We start from the raw sequence: 24,259 nt of genomic DNA on the forward strand, positions 1-24,259 counted from the left end.
AATGAGAGTACTCTCAGGTCAATGATGAGTCAGTATTGGTTTCGACCTTATCTTGACAGCTACTGTTTATATACATATACCTTTCCTTCTACTAAAACTTCCATCTTACTTCAGGGCCCTGAAGATGGACTTTAGGGAAGCAGTAGATTGCTTCTCAGTGTTGTCCCATTGAAATAATTTCCCTTCCTTTCTTTATATTATGATTTTGCCTGTTTTAATTGACCTTTCAAAGACTAGTGGTCCAACCTGGCTTGTGGCCTTATAAATTTTAAACTCAATTTGAATAACACTTCCTCAAGGATTTAAGAGATTACAAGAGCATATTTAGTCAACTGAAAATAATTATTTGTGACCAACCTACATAAGATAGAAATGAAAGAGAAAGTTGGAGCGGTACATACTTCTAGAACTAAAGATGTGTGTATCTGTGATAAGTAGTTCAGACTCCATCTTAAAGGCACTGTAAAACATTTATAGGAAAGGATGCGATATAGTTGGGATTTTGTCCTCATTAATTAATCAAGACTGTAGCCCCAAAATAGATCACAAGGAGAAAAACAGAGACCAGGAGAATAATTAGTAACTGAAAGTTCACCTGTAATAAGATAATTCAATTTTTTTTAAAGGAAATGAGTATACTACATAGTTATTTGGAAGATTTCATCAACAAAAGTCTGTCAACAAATTTTTGTCTGTTATCCAAAGTAGGAAATTTATTTAATACTATTTTCTGTATAGCAGAATAATGTGCAAATTTAGATGATATTTAAAAAATATTTATTCTCATAGCTTACATTCTAATTTATTTTTAAAGAAATATGACCCACCTGATTAACATTATAACCCACGATAGAGTCATATTCAGTAACAAACTCATTTGTCTTTGTGACCTTATGGTTTATTACATGTGAGAAGTTTATAAATAACAACAAAAATGACATACTGATTTTTGGAGGACAAAATATGGATAATAAGGACTTCAAAAATGAAATAAGCATTTCAATTTGGGGCTTATCTATGTTTGTTTTAAATATTTTTTCATTTTAAAAAATTTATTTGTTCTCATTTTATGTGTGTGTCTGTTGATCTGCGCATATGCATGTGTACGATATTTGAGTTTGGAGAGGTCAGAAGAGGGCATCAAGACTCCCACATGGGACTGAAGCTAAAGGCTGTTGTAAACTGCTTTGTGGGTGCGGGGAACCACACAGATCCTCTCCAAAGCAGCAAGTGCTCTTAACCTTTGAACCATCTCTCCAGTCCCTATTTTGTAAAACTATCACTGAAGATGTCTACTTTATAACTGTTAGTTTAAAATTGACCTGAGGGCAAATAAGAATATCAAGAATATCTTATTCTAGCTATATGCACTTAGCAGCTGTCAGTTAATAGTCACTTAACTTTTTTTTAAGACTTTGTGACTACAATGTAGAAAATAACAAAATTGTGGCTATGGGGATTAGAAGGGAATGGCATCTGTGAATCATTGAACACAGAGCTGGCACATGTATGTATCTAGAAAATACTGCAATAAATTTTATTTGTAAGTCTTCCCTTTTTAGAATTCATGTGCTAGAATTTTTAGAATTCCAGTGCTGAGCAGCATTTAGAAGGATGCCTCTGCTGATATGGCTGAGAGTTGAGAGCAATGCATGTTTGCTACATGTGTTTGCTGTATCACCTTCCTCGTTGAAATCCAGTAATTAAAAAAAAAATCAAAAAGAATTCTTCTAATTCATATTAGGTAGAACCTGAAGAAGCCCAGAGTAAGAACCTATTAGTGACTCTTCAGAGATGTAAGTAGGACAATCCATAAGTAAGGATGGATCACAGAAAGGACCTCTTACATGCTATGCAGGAAGTTTACAGTTAGAGGGTTAGTTCGATTGTGTGCAAAGGCAGAGGCTTCCTTTCTGTTCCACTGTCCTGTGTGAGAGTCAGAGTCATTATGCTTCTTGTACTCTATTTTCAAGAAGATTGCTCCAGTTCTAAGTGCTACATCTACCTTTAGAGGGTGCAGGAGGATGACATTAACAGACCAAGGAAGTACTCTGCATTCCATTTTTGTCAAAAAGCATCACCTTCTTGAACATCTGGAGGACTGTTTTCAATCCAGTCTTGTTACCTTTTCAGAACTGGGAAACTGCAGAAGTTTCTTCATGCTTGGATGTTATAATAACAGTTAATTCAAACATTAAAATCATCTAGCAAGCTTTACAATGTTAATTTCTCAGTCAATTGTCCAGTCACTGAGGTAGGGTAACTGCTGCCTTCAACAAAATAAAGGTCATGTTTGGGGTACCCATAATACATGCTGTGCTCCTCAGTGTTGGGCAGCAGAAACAGTGTATCATTCAGGGCCTCCCACTGTTTAGGGAAAAAAGAGAAAGAAGTATTTTGTAAGCATTTAAATGTGTCTGCTAGCAGGAGTACACACAAAACCTGGCAAGCAGAATCTGGTGTTTGGATGAGATCCCAGAAATGGACAGGGACCAGTTCCTGAGGCAGTTACTTAATGAATTTGGTGAGGGAAAATATGATCACAAAACAGAATTTAAAAAAAAACAACAACATGGGAGCATGCCCTTATAGCTAATGTTTTTTTATAGCTTTCTAACAATTTTATCACTCTAGAAAATTTGGTAGATTGTATTTGTGTGTGTGTGTGTGTGTGTGTGTGTGTGTGTGTGTGTGTGTGTGTGTTTGTGTGTGAGTGTGTAATCAATCAGAGATCAAGTTCAACATATGGGAATGCAAAGGCAACATTTTATGTACAAATATGGCAGTGGCCTTGTCAACTGACTGTAGTAGAAAGGAATGCATAGCCAAACTGACAGAGGACAATACGTTGAGAAATGACTAAACAGATGAAAGAGAGAGGAGGCAATTTTTTGAGAATATGTGCAGCTTATGGCTTGCTTGATACTAACAGTCTGAAAAGATTCAAATTTGGATTTATCCAACAACCAAAATACAAGTGGGATATCTCCCTATGATTTATTGGTTGCAGAGCCCACAGAGGTCTCCAAAAAGCACAGGCACATTGCTCTCAGTTGCTCAGTGTAACTACATTGTAAGACCCTATTGCTGAAGATACTCTACATTTTAGTTTGTGATAATAGTGAAATCTATCTAAAACACTGGAAAATATCCTCCATGCTGGCTAGTTTTCATAGTGTCAGATGCTGATAGGCAGCCTACTGGAAGAGAGAAGACATCAGTTTCTTCCTCAGTTCTGGACTCTGTGTGCTGCAGTATTAACCTGCCAGACACAAGGTGTTCACTTGTGTAATACCGACATGACTGTATGGGGTAACTGAACACTTACTGATAAGATTTGGGAGCTGTGAACAGGGTAAAATATCTTGCCTGGTACTGTGGACCCTGGTCAAAATCCCATAGCTAGGGAACTCAGGTATCATCCCAGGGTAGAAACTACTCTTGATATTTTGTTATACAAAAATGTTGTCGAATTGCCTTCTAAATATTTATGTTTATACACATAAACCCTGAGAGTTACCAACCTTGGTCAGGGAAGTTTCTTTTTATAGTGACCAGGAGATGAATGGATTTTGTAACTCTTTTCTTTGTTTCATAAGATGTAAGGCCACAGAGGGTTTTAGAAAAAAAGATAATGGAGGTAGAAGTGAGACACAGGAAAGAAAAATAGTCATAACAGAAAGACTACTTAGGAAAAGACACACAAGACCATAAATGTAGTGTAAGGTTGGGATGTATTTATCAAAGGTAACTATGATAGAAAATGACAATCCAAGTTTATAGGTTGGAGTCAGGAATCCTTGGAAACTAATTGCATTGGGTGATCACATGTGTATAGGAGCCCCCATGATTATGATTTTGGGAGTTTTTTCCTAGATATCTTTTGCTTTCACTAACTTTTGCTTTGTTCTCTTTGATTATAATCAATCATAAAATACTGAAAACAAATAACTATAACTGGAGTAGTCTCAGAAATCCTGTAATGCTCTGATATTTAACGTATGCATTGTGATAAGAATGTCAAAAATACTTATTCAATTACAGTTGGAAGACATAGGTGAAGTTTGGATAACAGATTTTATTAGAAAATGGCAAGCATGTTTATTAGAAAATGGCAGGCATGTTTATTAGAGGATAGCAACCATGTTTATTAGAGGATGGCAACCATGTTCATTAGAGGAAGGCAACCATGTTCATTAGAGGGTGGCAACCATGTTTATTAAAGTGTGGCAATCATGTTTATTTTGGATCATCATTTGATGAAAGAGGATGAAAAGATTTTAGAAGAAAATATATGAAAACTTTAAAATAATCTCTTCAGATTAATAAATTTTATAAAGAAACAATGTTGGATTGCAAAAGGGTCTCAAAACTCCAGTGGCACTGCAGATCATGTGTGTCTATATAAGACTGAAGTAAGGCATGCATGATGTATACGTTTGTGTGTGTGTGTGTGTGTGTGTGTGTGTGTGTGTGTGTGTGTGTATGTGTGTGCCTGTGTGTGGGGGCAGGGGGGGAGTATTGATTGTATGCTCTATTTCTGGGGTGATGACAATTCTAAGTACATCATAAAGTATGATTTGCAATTATCTTAAGTTAAGTGACATGGTGGACATTGGTATTTCATCAGGATACAGTAGTAATAGGAAATTAGCCTATGTAATTTGTAATAGAGTTTTAGATTGCTGAGAAAAATATAAATGTAGGAACTCTCTGGCAGTTTTCTCAAGAAAGACAGGCTATATATGTCCGTGAGGAGGAATCAGGGCCAGTACTGAGAACAACACAAATAAGAACCAAGACTAATGACAGACGCGGAAGGGTGTCACCACTCCCCCACCCCCAACCAGATGTCCCCATCCTACTTCCTAGGCCCTACGAATGTGACCTTATATTTATTCAGATAAAAAAATCTGAAGAAACAGATAAAGATCTGAAGATGTTTATTTTTTCCATGAGACACATTAAAAATGTAGCCTAATTGAAGTGATATAAAAATCATCAGAAATGAAGAAATCAATGACTTGGAAAATATATGTTGATTCTCTCATACATATGAAGTTTGTTATCTCCTACAGAGAAACAAAGTATAAGTATTCATATAATGAATACTATATACCATATGTAATTGATTCATAAATATAAAAATTCCATGAAAGTGAGCTTAGTTTAAGAAGTTATCTTATTTGTCTTAGTTTAAAATTTTAAGTAGTTTTAATTGAAATAGAATTTATTCACTTTCCTCCCCCTCCATTTTCCTCTCTCTGGCCCATCTAGCTATGCTCTCTCAAGCTTCTCTTAGCAACCCACTCTCAAATTGAGAGTCATTTTACACACACACATTAATGTGTATGTGTATGCATGTGTGCACACTCATATACACACACATACACAGATATATGAATAAAATTTCATTAGTAGTTTTTTCTGTATATGATTTCAAGGTGACCCCTGTGCATTGGAAAACCAATAATTGGTCTCATCCCTAGGAAAGGCTGGTTATTCTTCTCTAAGCAAAAATTATTTGCTTGTACCTCTTTGTCTAGGGGTGGGAATCACCGCCTTGTACATTAATATATTCATTGATATTCTCATTGTTCCAGTCTTCTTTATCATTTTCTAGGAGAGACTTTTCTTTTTTTCTTTTTTCTTTTTTGGTTTTTCGAGACAGGATTTCCCTGTGCAGTTTTGGTGCCTGTCCTAGATCTCGCTCTGTAGACCAGGCTGGTTTTGAACTCTCAGAGATCCATGTGGCTCTGCCTCCCAAGTGCTAAGATTAAAGGTGTGTGCCACTGCCGCCTGACAAAAAAAAAAAAAAAACTTTTCTTAACAGACATCCCAGTATTCTGATTCATAATCTTTCCACCCACTCAATACAAGGGAAATCTTCCCCAGTACCAGAAACCTAGCCAGCTTCTGGGTACTAATGAGCACATGGGCCTTAGAAGAGTTCTATTACTTCTACTGTGCTAGAACAACATAATTCCTTAATACACTATCTATCTATCTATCTATCTGTCTGTCTATTTATACATACAGATAAGTGTACCTACCATTCTTCATCAATAGATATATATATTTTTTTACCATGAATGGAGATATATTTTATTTTTTTTTCTTTCTTTCTTTCTTTCTTTCTTTCTTTCTTTCTTTCTTTCTTTCTTTCTCTCTCTCTCTCTCTCTCTCTCTCTCTCTCTCTCTCTCTCTCTCTCTCTCTCTCTCTCCGTGTGTGTGTGTGTGTGTGTGTGTGTGTGTGTGTGTGTGTGTGTGTATTTTGGGGGAATGCATAAACATGATTCTAAAATTTTAATAAGTACTTCTTTTAAAAATTCTTTGTCTTATATAATATTCTGTGCTACCATGAATTGTAGAGACCTAAATGTAACCCCTGCCTGTAATAGAGTAATGGGGGGGATGAAAGACAATATTTTTTAATATACCTGATAATATAGTTTAAATACCTTTATTGACTTTATATCTTAATGTAAAAAACATTAAATGGTCTTTGGAAACACCATCACTAGGCATCTCTGGGTCATCAAAAATTTGAGATAAAGATTGATGCAATGCTAAGACCATTTACCTTCCCCAGATCCTGAGACAAGAATGATAAAAACCAGATGGCAGCTGCTTCTTTTCATAAAATGAGGGTTACCTCTAGGTTTGTGTAAATGTCAGACGAGTGATATAGATTATGAGGGCATGCATTTTTCCAGCCTAACAAAATGCTTTGAGGTCATATTTCCTAATTGTTGTGGCATCTTTGAAATATCATACCATTTTAGCACTCTCTTAATCTATAAAATGCTGTGATACATTTTAACAGCTTTATTCTATATTTGGCCTTTTAAAAGCAGCATGCTTTATGGTCCATCAGCTACATAGTGGCGGCAATCATAGACGTTTTGTTCATGTTATAAGCTATGCAGGGCCTTTTATTTGAGTTGTCTATGCTCAGTAGAAAAAAAATAAATCCAATGAATGCGAAGTTGGGGAAATGTGTTGATTGTATATGAAAAATATAATGTGATACTTAATCTTTATATTTAAAATTAACTTTTTTGTTCATATGTGTGCCAACTATTCTACTTTTCATGCAAATGTCCAACTATTTGAACCATACATATAGCCATTAAAGAAACATAAGATTTTCTCCTGTAACTTATGAACAGTGAAACTACACTGAAGTTTGAGGATAAACAAGCAGTATTAAAGCCACCAACCCAATGTTTCATTAAACAACCTCTAAAAACATTTTTGAAGTTTTCTATCCCAATGACAATGTATTTAAATATGTCTTCACATGTTCATATTTAGGGTACAGAATAAACAAAACTTAACATAGTACAAAAATAAGAAGTAGAAGGAAAGTGAGTGGAGTTGATATTAATAGACTCCTGCTGCTGTGGTCCATACAGTATATTAAATTATGAATGAGTCATTTGAAACATATTTTTCTGAGGCCAGTCCTATTCCAATTGATTTCTGGTTTTGCAGAGTATTACATCTTTCCTCATCTATGTATACTGGACTCTGAATTTACATACTACAGAGTATATTTTTATAATCAATCTCAATTATTTTATGTAACCAACAAATATTTCTAAATGTCTATTAAAAAACTTAGTTGTTTTTTTATTGCATAAAAAAAATCAACACTATTACCATGACAACTTAGAAAAGAAATCATTTAATTTTGGGCTCACAGTTCTAGCAGGTTCTAACCTGAATCCATGATCGTCATGGTAGTGGGAGCATGGTCGTAGTCCATGTCATGGAGTAGTGAGGTCAGTAGCTGCGTGTTCTTAAAGTAGATAGTGGAATCCTGGAACCTCCTTTCTCTTATCCCAGATGCCATGAGATTATCGGGTCTTGTTGTACTGTTGCCACCAGTGATCCTAAGCAACAGGGTTCAGTGATCATGGATAGAATTATCTTAAATGGGGTGCCAAGATAAATTTGTCTTATTTTTGAAAGGTTTGTCCCAAATGTTTTGTCATTGGGATAGAGACTTAACTAACATATACAAACCCCCAAAGAAACCAAGTAACTTAAACATTATACAATTCATAATCAAATAAGCTTCTATGCTAGCACTACAGCTTCCCTCTAGTTTCTTAAAAATTTAATGGCTTTGTTGTTATGTCTGTTGTATATTCTAACAATAATTAATTTGAAGTTTTATTTTTATGTCCTTTAGGATCAATGAGAACATGACACTCATCATTGTTATAACATTTAGAGATTTATCATTAAAATATTTTTTGCATACTTAGATAACTCTTTTCTGCCTCATATTACTACATCCATAACATATTTGGTGTGTTTGCATGGTTCCTATTCTGCAATGTTCTCAAAACCCTCACTGCATGACAGTGTTTGCCATCCATTCTATTACAGCAATGTGAGATGAAGTTTTCTTTCATTTGCATATAAAAACATCAAATCATTAAAATGTAGGTGGTGACTCTGGATCTCTTTTCAAACTGATATTTATGAAAAGCTGCCAGGAAAAGCTTCAGAATTTAAATGCAAAATAGTAGATCGTGAAGCAGCCCATGCGTCCCAGTTGCACATTAGAGAAACTGCTTCTGGGTAAGAGTGAAATCTGTCGTCTATCTCCTGAAGAAATGACATGGAGCAGATAGAGTTTTACACAGTTAATGCTGGGAAATGAGAAGGACTTTACATAGTCAAAAAATGAATCCCACTTCATACTACATAATTAGAAACACAAACAATTCAAACATCCTAAAAGCAATCAAGTTAAGATTGCATTCAGGGTAAGGACATGTGGTTGGCTGGCATTTTCAGTCTCCTGCTTTAAGCAAGAAAAATTTCAGCCATGATTCTTGACCTTAACATAAACCTCAATATGGAATACAATTCAAATCTGTCATTTTTTGAAGATTTTCAATTATTTTCAGGTGAGAAGAGGTTAAAGGTTTTTTTTTTTTTTTTTTCTTTCTTGGTACTCTGTCCTCAAATGGCTTGGGCTCTTCTTTTCCAAAAAAACACACAAAGGAAATGAAACTCCTTAAAAGTAGGAGAAGCAAAAAAAAAAAAAAAAAAAAGAGTAGGAAAAGAGGAAAACTGTGGAGAAAATGAGTAGAAGGAGGATATGAAGACTTTTGGCAATGAGAGAACCAAGAAGGAGTTAGTGTTCTGAGAAAGATTAGCAGATAAAAATAAATCAATAGAGGAGCAGAAACTGTAAGAAATAAAAAAGTGGGTGGGGGAGCAATGCAGAGAAAAAAGCCTTACAAACAGGTTGTTGGAATAGCCATGAATAAAATTTGCATTTAAATGTATAAAACTAAAGCATTAAACTTTCCAAAATTGCTTTCCAGTCCTCTGTTTATCAGGATTCTATCCTTTCTCTCATTTGCTTTATTTCCTAATATATGCTATTTTATTACCAGATGTAATTTAAAAGCATAAAAACATATAATATACATATGTGACAAATCCTCAGATCCAAAAGCAAATCATGAACTAGTTTAGAGCCCATAATGTGACAAAGAAATCAAGACGTTGCCTGCATTAACGGGTAATTTATTAAGATAAATATTTTCAACTTTGAATAATCTTTTAATTCTTTTTACTTGAATTTTGACAAAGAAATCAAGACGTTGCATGCATTAATGGATAATTTATTTAGATAAATATTTTCAATTTTAAATAATCTTTTAATTCTTTTTACTTGAATTTAAAATTGTTTTAGGGTTTCTTATACAATTCTTCTTCCTAAACAAGCCTTGCCTAACATTATTTAAATGTATAACAGCTGTTAAAAAATGGTTCTATGGAAAAAAATGTAAATATTTATTCAAAGTGGTAAGCATAACAGTAGTATCATCTTTTTTTTCTGTGATGTGTCCCTAATCACTGGCAGTCATTGATATGTCCTAATACAGATACAAGTGAATAGATTAATTCACTTTATTTTTACTAGACAACTCTGGAACAATGAACCAAATGGGTACTTTTCCTTTCAAGTGGTTTTATCTTATTTATATGTCACAGTGCCTGAAAACTGATTAATTACAATGCAAGAAATGTATTTATTTCCTTATCATAACACAAATTCCAGGGCTGCTTTTGATCTGATCACTAGTGACACAGTAGATGAGATCTGAGCCCCTCAACTTGGAATGCTTTGTGAGTTTTCTATTGTGTCCTTCGAAATAAAGAGTTTCAATTTAAATCATAATCAGATATATGCTTAGGGTGCAAGTATTATGTGTGGATTTAAGTATACAATGTAGAGTTTTTATTTATTTTTTTTTTTTGGTTTTTTTTTTTTTGGTTTTTCAAGACAGGGTTTCTCTGTGTAGCTTTGTGCCTCTCCTGGAACTCACTTGGTAGCCCAGGCTGGCCTCGAACTCACAGAGATCCACCTGGCTCTGCCTCCCAAGTGCTGGGATTAAAGGCGTGCGCCACCACCGCCCGGCTAGAGTTTTTATTTTTATTTTATTTTATTTTTGGTTTTTCGAGACAGGGTTTCTCTGTGCGGCTTTGTGCCTTTCCTGGAACTCACTCTGTAGCCCAAGCAGGCCTTGAACTCACAAAAATCTGACTGACTCTGCCTCCTGAGTGCTGGGATTAAAGGCATGCACCACCACCGCCCGGATTACAATGTAGAGTTTTTAAATCAAGCTATTTACAAGTACTTTATTTAACTTACCTATCATTATTTTGAGTTGCATTTTACTCCTTTAGTTCTATATAGTTGAAGCATATAGTTCATTATTTTAATACAGTCACCCTGCTGTGTAACAGATTGATACTTCTCTTGTCTCTCTTACTGTTTTGCTCTCAACTTATTTTTTGCTCCCCTATCCCAACCCCTAGTAGACTGAGAAAACTGTCATTCTATTTTCTTTTTCTAAGAGTCTACATTGTCAGAACTGATAGATAAGGAAAACCATGTAGTTGATGTTCTCTTTCTGTGCCCAGCTAAAATATCTGTAGTATTATCTCCCTTACGCTCATCATTTTAGCTAAAGTTGTATGATTTTCTTCTTTGATAATGCTAAGTACTATTACCTTGTATGCATAAGCTGCATTTCCTTTACCATTTACCCACGACTGGCCTTTAGGTAGACCCACGTCTTAGCTGCTAGGGACAGTTTTGCAATATACAATATGATGTAAGTGTCGTTTGACATATTGATTTCAGATGTTTAGGATGTATACCCAGACGTGGTGTGAGTGATTCATCTGATAGCTCTACTGTTAGTTTTTGTCAGTGATTGTAGTGATTTACATACCTGTCAACAATATGTTAAGAACATAGAACATAGAAAAGTGCCTCTTCAATATGTCATGTTGGCAAAACTCAATGTCAATATGCAGAAGGGCATTTGATCCTTAGCCCACACTATTTATAACAATTAACTGAGAATGAACTAAATGGTTGTATATTATATCAAAAACCACAAAATGAATTGTAAAAATGTAGAAGAAAGTTTCATAACATTTATCTAGGTGGCAATAGTTGGCTATTATTTCAAAAGCACAGACAAGGAAAAAAATGGAACAATTGTGATGACATTAACTTACAAAATTAACACACAGCAAAGGAAATAATAAAGACACCATCTAAATAATGTGAGGACATATTTGCAGATTATATATATGGAAAGGTATTTTTTACATAAAAAAGTTTTTATTCACCATGGATTTTCCTCTCATCGTTCCCCCTGCCCCCACCTTGCCCCACTCCAACATAACTCCCTTCCCCTCCTCCAAAAGGGTTAAGTCCTCCCATGAAGGTGGGCAGAAAAGCCTGATTCATTCAGTTATGGTAGGACCAAGTCCCTCCCTGATGCATTAAGGGTGAACAAGGTGTCTGACCATTGGTAATGGGATCCAGAATGCCAGCTCGTGCACCAGGGATAGATTCTCATCACACTTCCATGGGCCTCTCAAACAGACCCAGCTACACAACTGTCTCCTGTATGCATAGGGTCTAGTCCAGTCCCATTCAGGTTCCACAGCTGTCGGTCTAAAGTTCCTAAGTTCCTAGGAACTTGTTGTCTTGGTTCAGTTGTTTCTGTAGATTTCCCCATCATAATCTTGACCCATCTTGCTCATATAATCCCTCTTCCCTCTCTTCAATTGGACCCCCAGGGCTTGGCCTGGTGCTTGGTTGTGGATCTCTGCATCTGCTTCCATCAGTTACTGGATGAAGGCTCTACGATGACAGTTAGTGTATTCACCAATCTGATTAGCAAGGTAGGTTATTTCAGGCGTATGGGAAAGTTTTAAAGCCCATAATGTATAAGGAATTGACATAACTAACTCAGTACAAGAAAATAAATGGCTCAACATAAACAAATGAGCAAAAGACAAGAATAAATTTTTGTTAAAAAATAACATAAGAATGGCCAAAGTATACATGAAAATAAAAATCTCAGCATCAGTAATTGTTGAGGAAATTCAAATTAGAGCCACATAAATGTATCACCTTCATCCTCATTTGAATGTGTTTTTAATCAAAACAGATGAAAGTTAACAAATGTTTCATGCTGGCAAGTATGCCAAGAAAAGAGAATTATTGTGCTATCATAATATTAAATGTGTTGACATCTCTTTAAAATGAATGTGAGAAGGATTCTCTGAAGCTACTCATAAAATAATAATTTTACCCTAAAGGCTTCCAGTCTCTGTGCCATTGAAGAAGTTTAGTATATGTGAACTGATGTTCCTCATAATTGATTGGTTCTGAATAAGAATTCTTACTGTCATATTTTACTCACTGTGCCTTGTTCATTATATTTAGATTATTTTTTACCCTTTACACGAGTCTACAGAAAACTCTCCAGATTTTTTTTTTTATTTACTTCTATCCTGGACATTGTGTGATTAATTATTCATAGCTTAGAGAAACAAAATTTTATTTTCGTTGCTATTTTTCCAGAAGAAATTTCCTGTGTATAATTTCATGTTAGAGCTATTTTTTTGTATTTCAGAAACATAAATATCCTTCCAAGATCATAGTTATTTTATTGTAATAAGAGTAATGTCATTTATTTTTAACCCATCTGTAAAAAAAAAAAAAAACCAGTCATTTCGTCCTTTGAGTAACCAAGATTTCCCTAAGAGTAGAAGTATGAAATATTCCACTTACAAAAGAGGCTGTTAATGTGTATTTCCTTTACTTGTTAATAATTTCATGTCAGAAATCATAACTGTTTCATCTTGCTTTTGACAAAATTTTCATGAAATCCCTGTCCTATTTAGTACACACAGTCAACTTGACAAATCCTAGAATCACCTAAAATTAGTTTCAGTTGAGTAATTGGTTTTATGAGTTTGGTCTTTGTGCCTGTCTATCAAGGATAGTATTGATTATTAACTGATTTAGTAGAGTCCATCTACTGTGCTGGACTCATGCCTAGTTATATGGTCCTGTGCTGTGTAGGAAAACTAGCTAAACAAGAGTTTTCAGGAGATCTAGAGAGCAAGAAAGCAAGCAGGGTTACTCCACATTTTCTTTCTGCTTCAATATCCTGCCTTACCTTCCTGCCATGACTTCTCTCAGTGATGAACTGCGAAGTAGAAGTGAAAGCCAAACAAATCTCTTCCTCCCTTAAACTGCTTTTCCTCACATGTTTTATCAAAGAAATAGAAAAGAAGCTAGAGCAACCCTCATATACCATAAAATCATATCTAACAGAAACTCATTAAACCGGGCAGCCATGGCGCATGGCTTTAATCCCAGCACTCGGGAGGCAGAGAGCCAGGCGGTTGTCTGTGAATTTGAGGCCAGCCTGGTCTACAGAGCGAAAGCCAAGACAGGCATCAAAACTACACAGAGAAACGCTGTCTCGAAAAAATAAATAAATAAATAAATAAATAAATAAATAAATAAATAAATAAATAAATAAATAAATAAATAAAAGAAACTCATGTTGCAAGAGTATAAGATGGAGTCACTGGTGTTCTTTTACTGGCCTCCCCTGGGCTCCCTCATGGCAAAATGTGTGATCCAAACGATAGCAGCTACTGGCTTGATTTAGCTTGACCTAGCAGGTCAGTCTGCTGTAATCTTGGCTTCCTTGTCATCATGCCTCGGACACTTGACTGATTATACGCCTCTGCTCTTGTATTACAATACCTCCATCCGAACACGCAAAAAAGTTATTAGCATGTGTGTTGCTCAAAATTCATCTAATTGTTTCATTTTTTTTCCTTCTTGAATACATCATCTTCAAATATCTGAATTGGGGAATTAAGGGATGTTACTGTAGGGAAAGGAACTGTGTTTGAAGAATTAATGGTCTAATTAAGTTTCTGTCTTTGCCTTCTGTTATTGTTATCACATATACATAATTAAATCACTTTAATTCTCAGTTTTCTCCTCCATAAATATGGATACCAGTGCCTCTTTTCTGAGCTTTTAAAAGAAGTGAAAATGAGGTGCTGTTTGTGAATGTGCTTTGTAAATTATGAACCACTCACTATACAATATGATAATATTATTTTGTATAGTGTATATTTATTCTGTGGTGCTTTAAAGTTTATTAGAAAAGTTTATTTTCTGAACAATAATTACTTTATAATAACCTGCCTTACCTACTAAAAATATAAACAAACTTACTTGGAAATTATAAATTACTAAAGTATTTTAAATGAAAGCACTTCCAATTTAATGTAGTATATTGATCTCATTTTTATCTTATATTGCTTGACTTCTGAATTCTTGACAATATTTTATTTTCAGAATAAGTATGAAATGGAATATTATTGGTTTAGTGAGCAAAACAATAAAATAAATAAATAAAACAAAACAATAAACCATTTTGAAATTAGATCTGATTCATATTCCTTGATATACAGCATACAAACAGATTTTACAATAATAGTCATTCTAAAGCAAGGTAATGTCTTTGACTTATAACTATATTCTTTCAGCACTGGTTCATTGTTTTTATGCTAGCAATGGTTAAGCATCCACCTAAACACTTGCTAATATTCTTTCATATTATAAAAAATGTAAATTAGGTGTGCAGATTAATGTCAGGGTCTTCAGTTCAGTTCCATTGGTCCATGTTGATTTTTATGCCAATACCAAGCTATTTTTATTACTGTAGCTCTATAGTAGAGCTTGAAGTCAGGAATCATGATGCCTCCAGAGGTTGTTTTATTGTACAGGATTCTTTTGGCTATCTTGGGTTTTTTTATTTTTCCAAATGAAGTTGAGTATTGTTCTTTCCAGGTCTGTGAAGAATTGTCTTGGGATTTTGATGGGGATTGCATTAAATCTGTAGATTTTCGACAAAGAAGCCAAAACTATACAATAGAAAAAGAAAAGCATCTTCAACAAATGGTGTTGGCATAACTAGATGTCAACATGTAGAAGACTGCAAACACATCCATTATCTGTCACCGTGCACAAAACTTAAGTCCAAGTGGATCAAAGACCTCAACATAAATCCAGTTACTCTGAACCTGATAGAAGAGAAAATAGGAAGTAATCTTGAACACATTGGCACTGGAGATCAATTCCTAAATATAAAAGTAGTAACATAGACACTGAGAGAAATAATTAATAAATGGGACCTCTTAAAACTGAGAAGCTTTTGTAGAGCAAAGGACATGGTCAATAAGACAAAATGACAGCCTACAGAATGGGAAAAGATCTTCACCAAACCCACATCTGACAGAGGGCTGATATCCAGAACATATAAAGAACTCAAGAAATTAGACATCAAAATACCCAACTGTCCAATTAAAAAATGGGCTATAGAGCTAAACAGAAAAAGCTCAAATGGCTGACAGACATTTAAGGAATTGCTCAACATCCTTTGTCATTAGGCAGATGCAAATCAAAATGACTCTGAGATATCATCTTATACCTGTCAGGATGGCTAAGATAAAAACACTGAAGACAGCCTATGTTGGAGAGGATTTGGAGCAAGGGGAACACCCCTCCACTGTTGTTGGGAATGCAAACTTGTACAGCCACTTTGAAAATCAATATGGTGCTTTCTTAGAAAATTGGGAATCAACCTACATCAAGACCCAGCTATACCACTCTTGGGTATATACCCAAGGAATGCTCAATCATACCACAAGGACACACATGCTCAACTATGTTCATAGCAGCATTATTTGTAATAGCCAGAACCTGGAAACAACCTAGATTCCCTTCAACTGAAGAATGGATAAATAAAATATGATACATATATACAATGAAGTACTACTCATTAGAGAAAAACAATGACATCATGAGGTTTGCAGTAAAATGGATGGAACTAGAAAAAAATCATCCTGAGTGAGGCAACCCAGACTCAGAAAGACAAACATGGTATGTACTCACTCATAAGTCAATACTAGATGTAAAGCAAAGGATAATCAGACTGCAACTCACAACTCCAGGGAGGCTACCTAGTAAAGAGGACCCTAAGAAAGACACGGGGATTGCCCAACAACAGAGAAATGGATGAGATCTAGATGAGCAAACTGGGGGTGCGGTGGGGTAATGGAGGGCAAAGGTCAGGGGAAAGAGAGCTTAGGGGAGCAGGAGTTCCTAGCTGGATCAGGAGCATAGTGGGAGAACGGGGAGGGTGATACCATTATGAATGAAGACCCCAGGGGAATAGGAAGAAGCAGAGTGCTAGAGAGATCCCCAGAAATCCACAAAGATACCTCCACTATAGACTAATGCCAATGGTCAGGAGAGTGTCTGAGCTGACCTTCTGTGGTTGTCAGATGGCTGAACACCCTGACTGTCATGATAGAACTCTCATCCAGTGTCTGATGGAAGCGGATGCAGAGATCCATGGCTGAGCCCCAGGTATAGCTCCGGGAGTCCAAATTCAAGAGAGAGAGAGGAGGGATTATATGAGGGAGAGATATTGAGACCATGATTGGAAAAAGCACAGGGACAAATAGCCAAACTAGTGGAAATGAATGAACTGTGAACCAATGTCTGAGGAGCCCCCATGGAACTGGACCAGGCCCTCTGGATAAGTGAGACAGTTTTTTAGCTTGAACTCTTTGGGAGGTCCCCAGGCAGTGGGACCAGGACCTGTCATTAGTGCATGGGCTGGCTTTTTGTAGCCTGGGGCCTATGCTGGGACACTTTGTTCAGCCTGGGTGAAGGGAGGAAGTGACTGGACCTGCCTTGGCTGAGTCTGCCAGGCTGGGCTGACCTCCCAGGGAAGTCCTTGCCTTGGAAGAGGTGGGAGTGGGGGTTGGATTGGGGGAGAGGCCTAGGAGGTGGGAGGATGGAGGAGGGAGGATGGTGAAATCCGTGGCTGATACTTGAAATTAACTTAATTATGAGATAATTTTTTTTAAAAAAGTGTGAATTAATTTGTTATTATGATGAATTTAGAATACAAATCACATAGTGATTTATAGAATCATACAGGGCAATGGGGAGTGGGCTTACCAGGTAAAGGTTAAGGGCTTCCTCAGGGAACTGGCTCCTAGCATTCACATTATATGGTTTACTACCCTCTGCAAGCCCAGCTCCAAAGGATCTGAGGGCTCCTTATGGTTTCTATGGGCCTTCAAACTCATGCTGTAAATACACACACACACACACACACACACACACACACACACACACACACTTACTTAAAATAATAAAAAAAAACTTTTTAAAAAAGCATAGATACTAATATCTCTGACATATATTCATGTTTGAGGCATTATTATATGCATATATGATGCATATATATATATAGGAATAATCAATAGAAACTAAATAATAATTAAGAGTAAGAGATCTAGGTGTGATATTTCACATAAGAGTAAATTATAGCTGACCTTAGGTAACAATATCATATATTATAAAAATATAGAAAGGTTTTTGATTGACTTTTACCATAATAAACTAACTTTTGAGAAAATATATACATTTAATAATTTATGAACTACTCAATGTGTCCATTTTTCTAAATGTCACATGATATGCCATTAATCTTAACTTTCTAAGTTTAAAGGATTAATTTAAAGATGCATTTAATTAGAAAAATAAGAAAAGACCCAAAATGAATGTGCTTACACCCACTTTTAAATATTTAGATTAGGTATAAGCCCTAAGTGTGTGTCTCAGTTCATTTTTGGCTGCTATAACAGAATGCCATAGACAGAAAAAATCTATTATGCAAAACATAACTTATAGGCTTGTGGATCTAGAGGAAAAGAAACACACAAACTCATGGCCTATGGAGATTTCACACATTACCAGATCATTTAATATGGCTTCATGGGATGATCTCTTAGCCAAAATTCTCTAGACAAATGTTATCAAAGTAGTTTGAAAAGAGTATTAGCTAAGTTCACTCTTATAAGGTCATGTGTTGAAGAAGTACAAAATGAAGGCTGCAAGAATAAAATACTTTCATGCCAGACAGTGGTGACACATGCTTTTAATCCCAGCACTAGGGATTAAAGCCAGGTGGATCTCTGTGAGTTCAAGGCCAGCCTGATGTACAGAGTGAGATCCAGGATAGGCACCAAATCTGCACAGAGAAACCCTATCTCAAAACAAAACAAAAAGAATAAAATACTTTTGTATGAAAACTTTCCTGAAATAATAAGGCCACTCTCATGATCATATTGTTGGATTTATTCCCTAAACTCTGGCTAAACCCCATGCATTGGGCTCCACTTCTCAATTGTAGTTTCACTGGGAATACTATATCCACACATGCACTCACAGTGGACACATTAGAACCACGTTAATGCTTGTCACAAACACCATGTTACCACTTCTTACATCTCCTTTCTCTATTAGTGGCTTGGTGAGGGCTTTAACTTAAACCACAAAGGATTATGATTTATTTACTAGTTTGTTCCTTAAGATCCTCAACCAGTACTCCTCATAAACACATTGTTCAGAAACTGAACCTACAAGTATTTAATTTCATGTCTTTTGCAATACCGATTGACATAAAGTCCAATTAATTTCCATGACCATCTACAAAATCATCACATAATACTTTTCATGTTAAGAAAAGTAGATGTCAAACACTAAAGTATATTATATATTTGAATTCTAATTTTTTAATCAGTTGATTTTTATTACTGAATAAAGCTATTTAATGTGAGCATCCCTTAAATGAATTAGAGACTTGTAGATAAATTTCACTGTTAACAAATTAATTGATATGTTTCAAGAAATGAGAAATATGGTTAAAGGTTAATTGAAATAGTCACAAACTCAGCAATAACAATACAATGTACCAATAATTTTAAATGAGAGACCAGTTTGACACGATTATAATAAATTAATGCAAAATATTTTAAACTAAAATTCTACAAAATGTTTAAGAATATCGGATGGATCAAATGAATATTGATAAATCACCTAACACTTGTTGAGAATATAGACAAAGTTGTTGAGTTCACAGAATGCATCCTGCCTTGAAGTTGGTATTGTTTATTTGAGTAATACAGCAGTATGGAATATGAAAACTGTTACAATGAGAAAAGAATCTAGTCATTATGGAGTAGAGAACATATTAATGCCTGTAAGACAACCAATGAGAGGCAAATTGATCAAAATTAGATTCTCTGAATTTAAAAATCTTGATTAAATATAAAGACATAGGACCATCAGATGGATAGGTGAATGGATGTGGTACAAGTAGACCTCAATATGTATACTAAACAGAATGACTTGTGGTGGTTTGTTATATTGACATTGACATAATGTAACTAGATAGGATATTCTGTTATTCAAGGGTCTCTAGAAAAATGGAATGGAAATGAGATGGTAAATAGATGGATAGAAAGATAGATAAAATAAGGCTTAAACAACCCTGGAGACAAAGCCACACTAGTTTGTTCTGTGCCATACAGGAAGTGGAATAGCTAAGAGTGTAATACATTTTGAATATAAGAACCCGAGGACCAGAAGCTTAACCCAAGAACAGGAGAAGATGGATGCCCCAACTAAACAGAGTCAATTCACCCTCCTTTTATCCTTTTATTATTTGGTATGTGCTAGACTGGTAAGAAGGATTTTCTTCATATATTCTACTTATTCATTTTTAACACCTTCTGAAAAAGCCCCCACAGATACTCAGAACAAGCTATATACAATCATCAACCCACTAAATTTGACACGTAAAGTTAATCACCACAGTAACAAGCTATGGTGAGTTTAGGGGAATTCAGATTTATAGAGCAGTCAGAAGCTAATTCCAAAGCAAGATCATTATTATAACAGTTAATGTTCTAAGCAGAAGTGAGAACTTGAAATATTGCATTTTTAAGAAGTGTATGCCTGTGAGTGTTTGAGAGTGGGAGTGATATATAAGGAGTTACTTTTGTCTCAACCATAAATAAGTATTTGAGCTGACAAATAACATCACTCTGAAAAGTTAAAATTAACAAAACTTTTTAGAAACAAAACATAGTTATAAAAATGAATTAATAATTAGGCTGGCTTGATAAAAAGGTGGTTGTATATTCTCCTCTAGGATTCAGGACTTCACAAGCCTTCAGTTGTCTAGGTTTCCAACAATGGGTATGGTTTTCCTCTTGTTGAATAATCTCAAAAATAAGAGGAGTAATAAAATATAAAAATGGAAAAACAAAATACTGGGGATAAATTAGTATTCTACATTAATACAGAAAAGTAGCAAGTATGTTTCAACTGAGGGGATCCTTAGTTACTAACATGATGGATTTCCCTTCTCTTCAGCTTTGTGGTAACTACCACAATAGTTGCTAAGTTATCCCTGTAATGCCCAGTTCCATAGTTTTACTACCATGTTAGTTCTTGTTTTCTAAGCATAAGTTATAAAAGTAACAACTGACTGGTATTTCTAGATATCTCTGTTGTGATGTTTCCAGGTTATAGTTGCTGAGAAGGACTGTTCTGTCATTCCACAGATATAGAAATCATTTTGACTGGTGAAGTTTTAAAATTCCAGTGAAATGTGATTTATTAAGTCATCATGCACAGATACTTTAATCAAATCTACTGCCTTAAAAAAATCTTGTTGTATTTGAAGGGTTGTTAGCATTTGACAATATTCATCATACTGGGCCCCCAGTGCTTTGCAGATTCCTGTTCAAGTATCTCTCCTCTCCTGCTGATAATGCTTAGTCTCCCCTAACATCTCCTCTATAATCATGCACATCCTTAAATCTTAGGTCAACCTTCATTTATGTTATCGCTTGAGAAAGATGTCGTGCTCATAAATACCATCCACACGTTTCTCATAAGAAGAGATCAAGCCAAGATATTTTTACTGAGATTTTGATATTTCCATTTGGATAACTCACAGATTTCTAAACATAGGATATGCAAAATTAGTACATTTTTGTCCATCAAGATCCAAGTTTTCTATGTTTCCGGAAATGAAGTAACCAACATTTTACTTATAAAGGCCAGAGATATCTTAAGGACACTTTCCCATCCCTAATATCTACGTGATGATTCAAGGAGTTAAAGTAATATATCTTTTTATTTATTTATTTTTCATTAGTATTTTTTTCATTCATATTACACACCAATCAAAGATCCCCCTCTTTCCTCCTCCCACCCTCCCAGCCTCCTCCCAACCCACCCTGTAATGCCCCACACAAGAAGGCATGCCCTCCTGTGGGGAGACACATCTAGTAGAGGTAAGTCCAAGCCCTTCCCCCTGCCTCAAGTTTGCATGAGGTGTCCTATCATAGGTAGTGGGCTCTAAAAAGCCCACTCATGCACCAAGGATGGATTCTGATTCTACCAACAGCGCCCCCCCCCCAAAGCAAATCAAGCTACACAACTGTCTTGCCATGCAGAGGGCCTAATCCAGTCCCATGCAGGCTCCACAGCCACTGATCCAACTTTCATGAATTCCCACTAGTCTGGTTTGGTCATTGCTGCAGGTTTCCCCATCATGATCCTGATGCACTTGCTCATATAATCCCTCCTCTCTCTCTCTCTCTCTCTCTCTCTCTCTCTCTCTCTCTCTCTCTCTCTCTCTCTCTCTCTCTCTGACCTGGATTCCTGGAGCTCTGCTGGTGTTTGGCTGTGGATTTCTGCATCTGCCTCCATCAGTCATTGGAGAAAAGCTCTGTGATGAATTTTCCTCAAGACCCAGCTATACCACTCTGGGCATATACCCAAGGAATGCTCAATCATACCACAGGGAAACATGCTCATCTATGTTCATAGCATCATTATTCAAAATAACCAGAACCTGGAAACAACCTAGATGCCCCTCAACTGAAGAATGGATTAAGAAAATATGGTACAAAAATACAATGGAGTACTACTCAGCAGAGAAAAACAATAATATCATGAAATTTGCAGGCAAATGAATAGAATTAGAAAAAAAATCATCCTAAGTGAGGTAACCCAGACTCAGAAGGACAAACATGATATGTACCTACTCATAAGTGGATACTAGAAGTAAAGCAAAGGATAACCAGACTGCAACCCACAACTCCAGAGAAACTAGCTAAAAAGGAAGACCCAAAGAGGGATGCATGGATTGTCTTGGGAAGGGGAAATAGATGAGATCTCCATGAGTGAACTGAGGATGAGGGGAGGGCAATGGAGGGCAGGGGATTGGGGATGAGAACATAAGGGAATGGGATGGTCGAGCTGGAACAGGGATGGTGTGGGAAAGCAATGAGAGAGATACCATGATGGAGGGAGATATCATGGAGATAGAAACCTGGTATTAGGGAAGTTGCCACGAATCCCCAATGATGACCGCAGCTTGGACTACTAGAAATAATGGAGAGGGTGCCTGAACTGAACTGGTTTGCCCCAGTGATCAGATCATTGAAAGTCCTACATCTTTAAAATTTGTGTGAACCACTGCCGTCTCTGCATTCATAAAGCCTAATTAACCTAAGAGTGGTTGGTACTTTGATACTTCTTCTCCCCTCACTAATTTTGCCCATAAGGACGAACCTATTTGCAGGTAAAATGACTTATCACCTCTTCACTTCTTTCCTTCAGGAATTTCCAAACTAGTTTTGATAAAATAGTCTTTCAAAGACTAAGAGGGAATGCCATTCTCTGCTCACTCCATAACCCCTTAAGGTTATTGCACTCTCTGTGACAGTCACAAGGCATGTGGTCTTCTGCCCTTCCTAGTAAAACCACTCCATTTGCTCACCCATCATAAGTACTTTAAAAGTTCCTGTCTCTACACCTGAAGGATGCTAGTGTCAAGAGACTGAAATAAGCATATTCTAACTACATAATATGGGTTTCATCCCACTTAGTGTTATGACTCATGTATCATCTTCTTTATAGATCCAATATGAAAACCTGCCTCAACCCTCTACCGCAGCACTGCATTCCCACAATTCCATTCACTTAGTTCCTTATAGTCATAACTAAGTAGTATAAAACAATTAGTTGTAGGAGTGATACTAAAGTTCTTATCCAGTTTAGTTTGTATTTATCCTCACTGTATTGTGGTAAAGAAAGTAGAGAAAACCATTATTTTTTAATTTCTTTTCTTTATTAAGAATTTTTTTTCATTTTACATACCAACTATAGATCCCCCTCTCATCCTTTGTCCTGCTCTCTCCAGCCTCCCCCCGCAACCCACCTCCCATTCCCTCAATTAAAGGTGACAAGATGGATGCCTGTATTAGAGGAGACAGCTGTATATGCTGAGTTTGCTGAAGAAACAAAAGATAGGAGGCAGGAATTGGTCGATATGATTAGGCCATCTGTGTTTGCTGATGCACTTTATTGAAGGTAAACTGCTATGCCCTCCAAGAGACTAAAGGATGTATTTGGCCCTTCTTGTTGATCAATAGCTTCCAGATCCTTCATGATGGCATTGCTGGCTACAAGACATTCACATCTCAGAGGGACAGAGAAAGAAAGCATAATTGCAAGTTTTCTGCAGCAAATGCTAGAAGAAAGTTGAGGTCATTGGCTTATAGTCAGCCATTGTCAGTAACAAAGAGTAAATTATTGGGGCAAGACTGAAAATTTTAGACTAACATTTTACTAGGTCTGCATCATCCTGTAGACACAGAAGAGATGATCATATCTTTGGGGTTGATTTTGTTGAGGCCACAGCTCTATAAAGTAAGTTGCATGTTAAGAAACTCCTGTTTTCTTCATAGCATCAAGGAGCTAGTCATGTATTACTGAGTGAATGCAAGATAAAACTCAATAACACAGATGGCATAAGTTCTTAGAAATAGCTTAATTGCCAATAGGAGGTAAAACATATGATTATTTTGTTTGAAAGGCATTAACTTTCATTATAAAGTAATGGTGTTGTAATATTGGTAAGTCACAATATATTCCTACTTT

This window comes from Peromyscus maniculatus, chromosome 11 (genome assembly GCF_049852395.1).
Source record: "Peromyscus maniculatus bairdii isolate BWxNUB_F1_BW_parent chromosome 11, HU_Pman_BW_mat_3.1, whole genome shotgun sequence".
NCBI classification, from domain to species: Eukaryota; Metazoa; Chordata; class Mammalia; order Rodentia; family Cricetidae; genus Peromyscus; species Peromyscus maniculatus.